Source organism: Colias croceus, chromosome 2, assembly GCF_905220415.1.
Source record: "Colias croceus chromosome 2, ilColCroc2.1".
Taxonomy (NCBI): Eukaryota; Metazoa; Arthropoda; class Insecta; order Lepidoptera; family Pieridae; genus Colias; species Colias croceus.
The window spans coordinates 9883080-9893420 of NC_059538.1; positions in this window are offsets into that span (position 1 = coordinate 9883080).

Here is a 10341-nt window from a genome sequence, read left to right on the forward strand (position 1 = left end):
AAAATAAATAGGGACTTTATAAGTATTCAAATTTTTAAATACATAGAATTGACGTTAATGGCAAAATTAAGTAAATAATGTATTTAAATGGCACATGCGGGTGTTTTTATAATTAAATTATCTGAGTGGTTAAGCTTCGTCCGTTTTCACTGAAAAGATTTGTGATTTGTGTTCTGATAACAAATTGCCAAAAGAGGGGAACTAAATGTAGATGCTAGATAACATTATTTTCAAGTGACCATTATAAATTATTATTTATGTTGTTTGGCGGGAACCTCTATTTAAATAAATAATGCAGATTATTCTTCGTAAATTGTTGGCTATGGTCAACTTGGCCGAAAACAATTAAGAAATTAAAAAAAAGTTAACCACAGACAACAGCGCACTTTTTGCGGAGTTAAAATCAAAGACAATTAATCTCCATCTGCCAAAGCAAGCAGTAATTTGCGCAGTCTGTGAGTTAAGGCGGCAAATAGATGTTATCTACCCTGCCACCGAGGAAGTTCCCGGGATTGTCACTTCATTACGACCACCTGTATAATCGGATGTAGTGGGTTTTACTGTTATTTCTACTGTATTTTTTAAATAGGTATCTGTTTAATATAGGAGCAATGGATGGAATCTTAAGGATTATATTATTTTGTATACGTACTCCACCAGTTTCATAGATTACTTTTGCACAGAAAAATCGATTTTTAAATTACGTTCCTACAAAATACTATTTACAGCCGCTTTGATAGTGTTACCTAATGCGGACCTATAAGGATCATAGAGTTTGTTTACTAATTTTTGTATACATACATATTTAAATCATCATCAATTGTTACATATTTAATTCGCCCTTCTGTATCTGTATCTAATCCAAAGACGTAATATAACCTAACACATCTGACCATCGACTTTCGTAACCCAAAAACACACGTTAACGTATAAAATAACAAAAAAGCCTTCAGCTGTACGCCATTAAGCGAAAATGTCCCCTATTTCGGACATCTTTTTACAATAGCCCTTAAAATGACCAGAAAAAATTCACTCTTTCACATACAATGGGCTCATGATGCGAGGGTGGACGATCAATAATCGTTCTTAAAAAAATAACAGTGTAAAATAATTGTAAATTCTCTGGAAGGAGATTTATGTTCGGGAGTCATTGTGGTGGTATCTCGGTGTCCGGTTGCAGATGTCTGATAAAAAACCTCTTTTGTTTGGCTATTTGTGCCAATTGAGAGAAGAGCTTACCTTTTTATACATTTGATGTGAGATGCGATATCTATAGCAGTTTAAGCTCTATGATGAAAGTGATATTTTATGGTAATAGGTATTTCACGTAGGTACGGTTTACATTCAGACTCAAGGTTAATTTGTTCGACCACTTGATATTTCTATTTTGCTACAAATAATATGACAGAGTAGGTATTATTCTGTGAACTATAAAGAAGTATTACTGTAGATATTATTCCGTGGTATTTGCTTAAGTTTATAAACAAATGCTGAGTTTTTTAGATAACCCATAAAAATAAGCAATTTTTGTGCACGTGCCTTTCAAATTCAATGCTAATATATATGTTAACGAAGGGAGTTGGTGTTATGTGACGAGGGTCTTGCTGACAGAGCGCTTCAGCGAAACGAAGTTTTGTGTCTTTTCTGTTTTTATTATGTATCATTTTTAAGTGTGTCACATTCCTACAGTTTTTATACTATGTGGTGGAAGAGATCACTTTTATATGTGAGAGAGTCACATCTATAATTCTAGTTATTGACGTTATTGTTCTTTGCAATTTACTTATAAAATATATTAGGCATAAAATTGGTTACAACCTTAAGTTACAATAATATAAGGATAAACAAATTTAAAATTTTCTAAGTCCGTTACGAACATCAATTCAAATCCTAAACTATTTTAGTCTCATGCAATGAAGATGAACGACCCCGCTAATGAATGACTTAAGACGCTCATAGATTAATGTAAAACACATTGTAGATGCAGCATTAGTGTAATAGAGTAGGTACACGCTGTAGATAGAAATGGTTTTTGAATTGAAAGTTTGATTTTCAGAAAATGTTTAGAAGGAAAGTCTTAATATTTATAGGTCTCATCTCTAAGTTTCATTTTGTAATTTTTTTTGTATAAAAGTTAATCCAGCAAAGATAACCTATGTAGGTAGTAGGTAATAATTATTGACTTTCCTTGCAAATGAAAACAATCAAATGACAAAGCGCTTTACATCTTAAGAATGTGATATAACGGGGAATGTTTTTTTTTTAAATTAAAAAAAGAACAATAAAACATTTGTACATGAAATGAATAATAAAACTTCTGACGCATCTACACTCTTTGCCCAAACGATCCACACTTGCACTCGCAAACTTTTTAATTTTTTTCACAGATAAAAAATATTGTAACACGAGCCGAACGCTATGCGGATGTCGGCAACGATCCCTCACTTTACCATTTACTGAATAAATTAGCTTTGACATTTATGGAAAAAGAGATAACTTTTTATATGTTTAAATAAATAATGAAATTGTTAAACAACGATGTCAAAGATTAGATAATTATAGTGATGCCACTGCATGTGTTTTCTTGTTTTCGTTTGTATGAAAAAATTTGGCTCTACCTACTGTTAAATTTTTTCTTCATTGAAATTAAGTGTTTTCGAGGAAATGAAGTGAAGAGGAATGTAATAATATTATGGTGTACTCAAGTACCTAGTTACTCATAAGATGTATTACAATATGTAAGTAAAAAAAACAATTGCTCATTTCAGGAAAACAAAATATTTGCATTAGAATACCTAAGTACTTGATTTTATATGAATTTATTATTATTTTGGTATAAGTATTTTATTACTTTATTTGAAAAAGTTATTTGTGGAAGCTCGTTATAAAATTATGATAGTGTTCATTATAATAACAGTGAATCTTTTTGCTTGTTACACGGTATGCGTAAGTTTTTACGACACACATGATTAGTCGCAAAACTCGCCGCGGAATTTCAAAGGTTGTACATTTTTGCTTCTGTTTTTTCGTTTCTCGGGCTCTCTGCAAGTTCGCTCTAGCAGGAAATGATGTTCAGGAATGAGGATATATTCTCGTTAATTTGCTTCATAAATCATCGAAAATGTTGTTTTTGGCGTGTCCCGAACTTGAAGTAGGCGTCGATTGGACCTTTTTGTCGCTACATTTTAACCATTACGGCAGATATCCTATTTCAAAGAATTCAGCTGATTTTTAAATGTCCTTTTTTAGATTGTTACATGCAAAACATAAGTGGCGGTAAACTAATTGACGAAATGAAATTGTCTCCTATTACTAGGTCTACTAAGAAATGCTTTTGCAAAGACGTACCTATTATTTGATAAAGCTAAAACTAAGATAAGTATGGTGTTTATTTGCAAAACAGACAAGGAAATTATAATTCATAGCTTGATCTTATCTAAAATCAAAATAAATAGGTACCTACAAATAATCAATTGTAGAGAAAATAGTATCAAGTAAAGAAAATATATGCATAAGTGAGATTATGACGTAGCTCGGTTGTTCAGGATTTTTCAATGCGATAATATAAAAACACGATTCTTTTTTTAAATTTTCAAGTAGGTAATTTATGATGAAAGACAAAATTAGGCTGTATCAGTAATTCAGTAGCTATTGTTAATCGTATATTGGAAGATAAATAATGCAAGTAAGTTATATATACTCATTCACTTAATGAAAAAGAAAACATTGATACAAACTAAACACAAACACGTCTATCTAGATGCTTCTATTTGTCTAGCTAATAACGAAACAAAATATTGTATGCAAGGAAATGGTAGTATTTGCGCAAATGATACGCTCTGCCTCCGTACCATGATGTCTTGAAGCAGTATTATATCCAGTATGAAAAAAAGACAGCGCTATATATGTCGTGTAGCGCCATCACCTTCACACACTGGATATAATACTGCTGAATTAAAATATCATGGTATGGGGGCTAGTTATGATAGTATTGGGAATACGCCAAGTGTTTCGCGACTCGGGGGAATGATACCGGAACCCGTAGTTCCTAAATCCATGTTATTTCCCATATTAAAAACACAAGATTTATTGGATAGTTCGCGAAACTGTAGGAAACGGTTATTGTTTTAACGGACTTTCGATAAAATGATGGGAAAAATTATTATACTAAACGACTGTGTGATAAATGCAAACTTGAAAGTTCGTTTTTACGTCGGAAAGAATTTATTTTAATATATGTATACATTATTTACATAAATATACATACATACTATACATACATACATACTATACATTATTGTACATAAAAATTATTTTGATATACCTAGTGTCTCACTCAATATGAATGCGAATATTATACCTACGTTCATTTTATTATACCTATTAACGCTATTTTTTTTGTAGGATAGAAATATTGCAAAATGATAGAGTTTACGCACAGATTGCTAATCAGTTTCTACGTAAGATGTTGAAGTAAAGACAGTACACAATACAGATGCTATAAAATAATGTAGCTTCGTGGGGAAATATTTTTATTTATTTATGCAAACAATAAAAATATGATAAATTATAAGTCGTTCATTAATCGACAATATAAATGATATCATTATGTGGAAATCGACTGCAGCTAAATAATTATTTATTTTACATGTTTTTAATTTGCATTTTGCAAATAAAATGATGTAACCTACTGTCTAAGCCTACTGTTATTCAGATATTTTGTTTTTTTTTTAATAATTGATTATAATATGAGTACATGAATTTGTAACGATGAATAAATTACAAAACACTTTAAAATAGTTTGCATATTAATTTCAAAGATTCGTCTTCCATTTGATTTATGTATTAACTTCCACTGCGAGAGCCATTTTAAAAGGTTAGATAAATGTGAATCGGATACTCCTAATTGACAGTGTTGGTCTTCAGGAAATACCTCGAGGTTCAGGGTTCGTGTCCCGTGGGAGCACTCGTTAGCTCTCCACCTGAGGCACGTGGGTGTTACGGGTGAAGAGTTGGTGCATGGCTTTTTGGAATATGACTAGGTAATACTAGTATGAATATGACATTGTTCTCATAGATTGAAACTTAATTAAACGAAATTTAAATATGAAAGCTTAATATTATCTAATTGTTAAGCTAATGCTATAGATAAACTGAAAGTATATTTGCATGTAAGCTGAGTTAAATTTATACTGTTATTAAAAGTATATCTTCGGAGACCATTTTATACAACTGTATAACTAATCAAACTATTTTTAAAATTATTCTATGTAAAAACCGCTCTAAATTTTCCTGAAACTACTACAGTTTTTATATCGGTTCAATCGGTGTCTTTCGCAAGAAAGTCTCAAATATTAATTCTAAAACTCAATGGTCTTAATGTGAAACTGGATCATTAACAAAATGCCCGATTGTATCTTTCCAGCGACACAGCACTCGAAAGTTTTTGCGACAGGATTTCACACTTTTGAGAGCTACATCTACATTCTAGTTCACACTTGGCAAGAACACGGCACTTCACATTCGTAGCAAAAACTCTTAAATATATCATAGTCAATTTCTTGATTTTAGCGAAGTTTCATATGAAAGATCAAAGAATATCTACTATAATATTAGAAAAACCTATAGGAGTAGTAAGTAATAGTAGTTGCTTATCAAATAATAATTACTATCAAATCAAAAAGCTAACGTCAGTTAATTAAACTCAACATAAATTAAATATTACATCTTTTAATATTTTGTTGGTATTTATCTCCGTGTGCTAAGAATGACTTTGCAGCTCTATGGACCTTATTAAGTATCTATAGAACATATACATCTATATAATACAAAACGAAACTTACAGAAAAATACTCGGTACCTAATAAAAGAAGGGTAGTAGGTCACATTTGATAATCTTTAAACTAAAACCTCTTTTCTAAATCGGTACAGTAATTTTAGCCTTATGAAGGACCTTCCAGAGACTCTGGCATACAAACACAATTTATAATATTATTTCTATTTTTATAAAGCTCCAGAACACCTTGCGGATGTCATGGTTTATTCCAATGACCCAATGTTGCAATGTCAAAAAATTCATACAATCCTTTTCACATTCATCAATTTTCTCCGAATCTTTTGAGCCGTTTGCGCAGGCTGTCATTTGTGTAGTTTTATTTACTAATGTACTCGATGTAGTTTTTTTGTATGTTAGGGTAAAAGTGCCGAATGTAGTTCTGTTTAGTTTTGAATAATTTACGTTGTTCACTTGTAGGTTTCTGTAATAGTATTTACACACTTATTATTTTTTTTAAGAATGTAGTGCGTAGATTTTATAGGTATATAGATAATAAATAATAAAATATTAATGAATAGTATGTTTTTAAATGGAAGATGAAAATATGTCTGATGCGTGTTTACTTCATGGAATTTTATCAATAAATATCCTAGGAAAACATACATGAGTTTTATTCTAGGAGGTAGCAACGTTGACAAGTGAGCATTTTAGTATAGTTGGTTCTTTGATATGCTGTTCCTCTTGCTATTTCGGTTACAGTCCGGGCTGTCTGGCTGGCCGCAGTGGTTGCGTTTATTAGTGCGCATCTTATCTGCACAGGAAAAAATCCTTAATTTAAAGTCATTTTTTAACGCGTAATTTTTAATCGTTTGCCTTTAGATACATCCATTAGACATACATTTTTTATTGCAAGACGTTTTTTTCGTTGTTAAATAGGTGCCAGACGCAATTTTTATTTCAAAATAATTAAAATATCATCGAAATAAGTGAAATTCCATCAACATGAGTCCCAGTGAAGGATAAGTAATCACTGTGTTACTTATACTATATATAATATTCATTTTACTATTTACAGTTTTATTGCAATAATCTACCATATCGCCTCCTTTTTCCCAACGAACCTCAAATAGGACGTTAATGTAAACTTGATAAAAACCAAATATCATCAAGAAATTAAAGACTTTTTAACGGATTTTAAACGCAATTTATCCATTGTATTATTTTCCCAAGTCTTTAATTTCAAAATGTATAATACTCGCGTATAATTAAGCACTAGAAAATACAAATATCATCAAATTCATATTTATACCCAAAAGTGTAATAATTATGAAACCATCTATTAAAAATATTAGTTTACTAATTATTCAATATAAGTATTAAAAAAGGATAATATAATATAAATAATAAAGTTATTACTTACCTTTTAAGCGGACTCATGTTGATGTAATTTCACTTATTTCGATGACATTTTAGTTATTTTGAAATAAAAATTGCGTATGGCACCTATTTTACAACGAAAAAAACGTCTTGCAATAAAAAAATTATGTCTGATGGATCTATCTAAAGGCAAAAGATTAAAAATTACGCGTTAAAAAATGACTTTAAATTAAGGATATTTTCCTGTGCAGATAAGATGCGCACTAATAAACGCAACCACTGCGGCCAGCCAGACAGCCCGGACTGTAACCGAAATAGCAAGAGAAACAGTATATCAAAAACCCAACTATACTAAAAAGACTTTTTTTTTAACGTTGCTAGCTCCCGTACTATTTTATGTGAATATTATAAATATTAACGGTAGAAAATAGAAAAAATACGTTGCTCCACTACTTTTCGATTTGATTGACAATTTATTTCTAACATACCCCAATTGATGGTATTTACCCTACCGAAAGGGTCTCTATAATGTCATCTACATTATAGAGACGAATTCTATGGGATGTTACAATGCAAATACTTTCCACAATAAGTGTTTATTTGCGAACACATCTGCGCTACATGTGCGTTTGTTAAATAGAAAGTTATGTACCTGTATCAATGTGTGTAAAGGGGTTATTTTATATACGAACTTTGTAACTTCAATGAATTTAGGTGAGAAACATGATGTACCTATGATAATGCTGTTTTTGTTTCCCTCTTGACGTAATAAGTATGGGTAATAATATTTGTATGTGGTTGTACAATATTAGCTACTTATTAGGTGACAACGACCATTTATATTTGAATTTTTTTACATCACTAGCTGATGCGTTGCTTTTCCGTGACGTTCAAATCTCAATTATTCTCATTTCCATAATTTGCTGAAAACTGTACACAGTACCTATATGTAATTGAAATCTATGCGTTTTTTAATTCTTTTTCTTATTATTATAAGTACCGGCTTTTTTCAATTATTTAATTAATTATGATGTTTAAATCATTTATGACAGCAAATAATGTCTTTGAGTAAGTGAGTAAGATTAGATACAAACATTGTATTGTTTTAATTGCCATTTTATCAATAACTTCTTTTCCCATCAAGTAGTTAAAAATGCCGCTACCAATTAAAGATCTCTAATACTATTATGTAAATATTTACCCTAACTAACTATTTCATTAAATATAACGGTACTTGAACTGTAAATAAACAGATTTCTTTTGTTTTATAACTCTTTTGTCCAGCGGTGCAATGAACAGAAGGAATTGTCATTAGGCATCGGTAATCCGAATTGCTCCAAATGTTTCGGTTTTAGTCGGTAAGAACAATGTACTTTAACGGGATGAGAATCCTTTAAGTATGCTATGTTAGTGATAAATTTTATCCATGCTTGTTTAGCTATTTTTAGGTAATTGAGTAATTAATTTCGAATCATCCACAGATTGAAATGTATGTTTGGAATTTTAGAATTTAGTTTTGAAGTGTATTAACTAAAAGTTTGATAATCGTGAAATAAGTAGAGCGAGTACTATGCGATACTGCGAACATTTAGGAAAGCTAGCTAATAATTATAAGGGAGGGTAATAAGTAATAACCATAATATGCTTCTTTCCCAGGATAAAGCATATCTCAAAAATGTATATCTAATAATTACAGCATGAAATCAATTCTAATATAAAAACTTTCACCTTAATAATAATATAACATTGGGTACTATAGGAAGTGGACATTATTTAAGTTGAATATTCCCACCTTGTTCAGACCTTGATCAGGTAAAACCTTTTTGCCAAATATTTGCTCTATAAAACTCGGTGAAAGTTTTTGACGAAACTCAACAATCACCTTTTTTATTTCCCGCAAAAACTGAGCCTTTCTTCGAAATTTAGACCACAAAAGGGTTTTTAAATAAGATTTTTTGTGCTTTAAATATGCGCTTCTCATACCCCGCTGGGTGGACTTGAATTTGCGATTTATTTTTATTTGCATTTTATTTACATTCTCTACTTCGATACAAATTTGTAGGTACATAATTTTTTGTCGGCTATGTACAATGAACCATACCGAAACGATGAAGAACAATTCTACTGCCATAGTATTTAAAAGTTAAAACAGTAATTAAATATTTATTTGTAAAAATTAATCTTAGTCTAGGCTCGTTTAACCTTAAAAATACACATATTATGGGCAAGGATAAATATTATTATCACTGTCAGAAAGAGTAGGTACATACTTATATTATAATAACGTCTCTATAAATATTAAATTTATGGTCATTTCGAAAAATGTTAGCCCTAATCCCATAATATACTTATTCTTGTAAATTTTAACAACATTCCCGCTTCACGGTTCATAAAAGAGCGTCTTTTAAATACTTAATAAGAAGTAGGGCAATAAAGCTTGTCATACACAGTTTGATAGGATAATCGTTTGACAGACGATGGATTTGATGGACGTTCACCTTTATACCCCCTTTGTGATACACGCGATTGTAAAACTAGTGGTGTTTACTTTTGTTATGACAAGCTTTTAAAATGTAGATTTGATTTTTATTACTTAGTCATGAGGAAATTATTGCATTGGAGAGATGTTATGTGAATATATTATGTCAGAAAGAAAGGTTTTTTTATTTTTTATTAAGGCATTTATGTTTTGATATCGTTAATTATGGGTTAATCTTGGATAGTGTGCAAAAAAGGATATATACACTCTTTCAGAACTATTGTTTCTTGCAAATTAATGAAAGTCAAAACACTTTATATCACATAGTAAATTAAGTAGTTCAAGTTCAACCTAAACTAATTTTTAACTGATCTCAAAAAAGGAGAATGGAAGTTTAGGATTGATAGAATTGCACTTATTTCGTATGAAAGTATATTAGTAAATAAAGAGATGGTGTTTTGTCATACGTAAAAAAACTCTACCTATAGTTACCTACACGTACACAATTTTTAATGTCTATGAATATAAAATGAAACAAAAATAATACGTTCAACGTTTATTTTATTATTCATAGTTTACAGTATGAGTATTTCAAATCCTAAATCTACTAAATGCAATTATCAAGATAAAATATAACTAACTTACAACTACGTTGTTACCAAAAAAGCTCACATTAAGCTTATTTGATAAGAACTTTGTTTGCTGTATA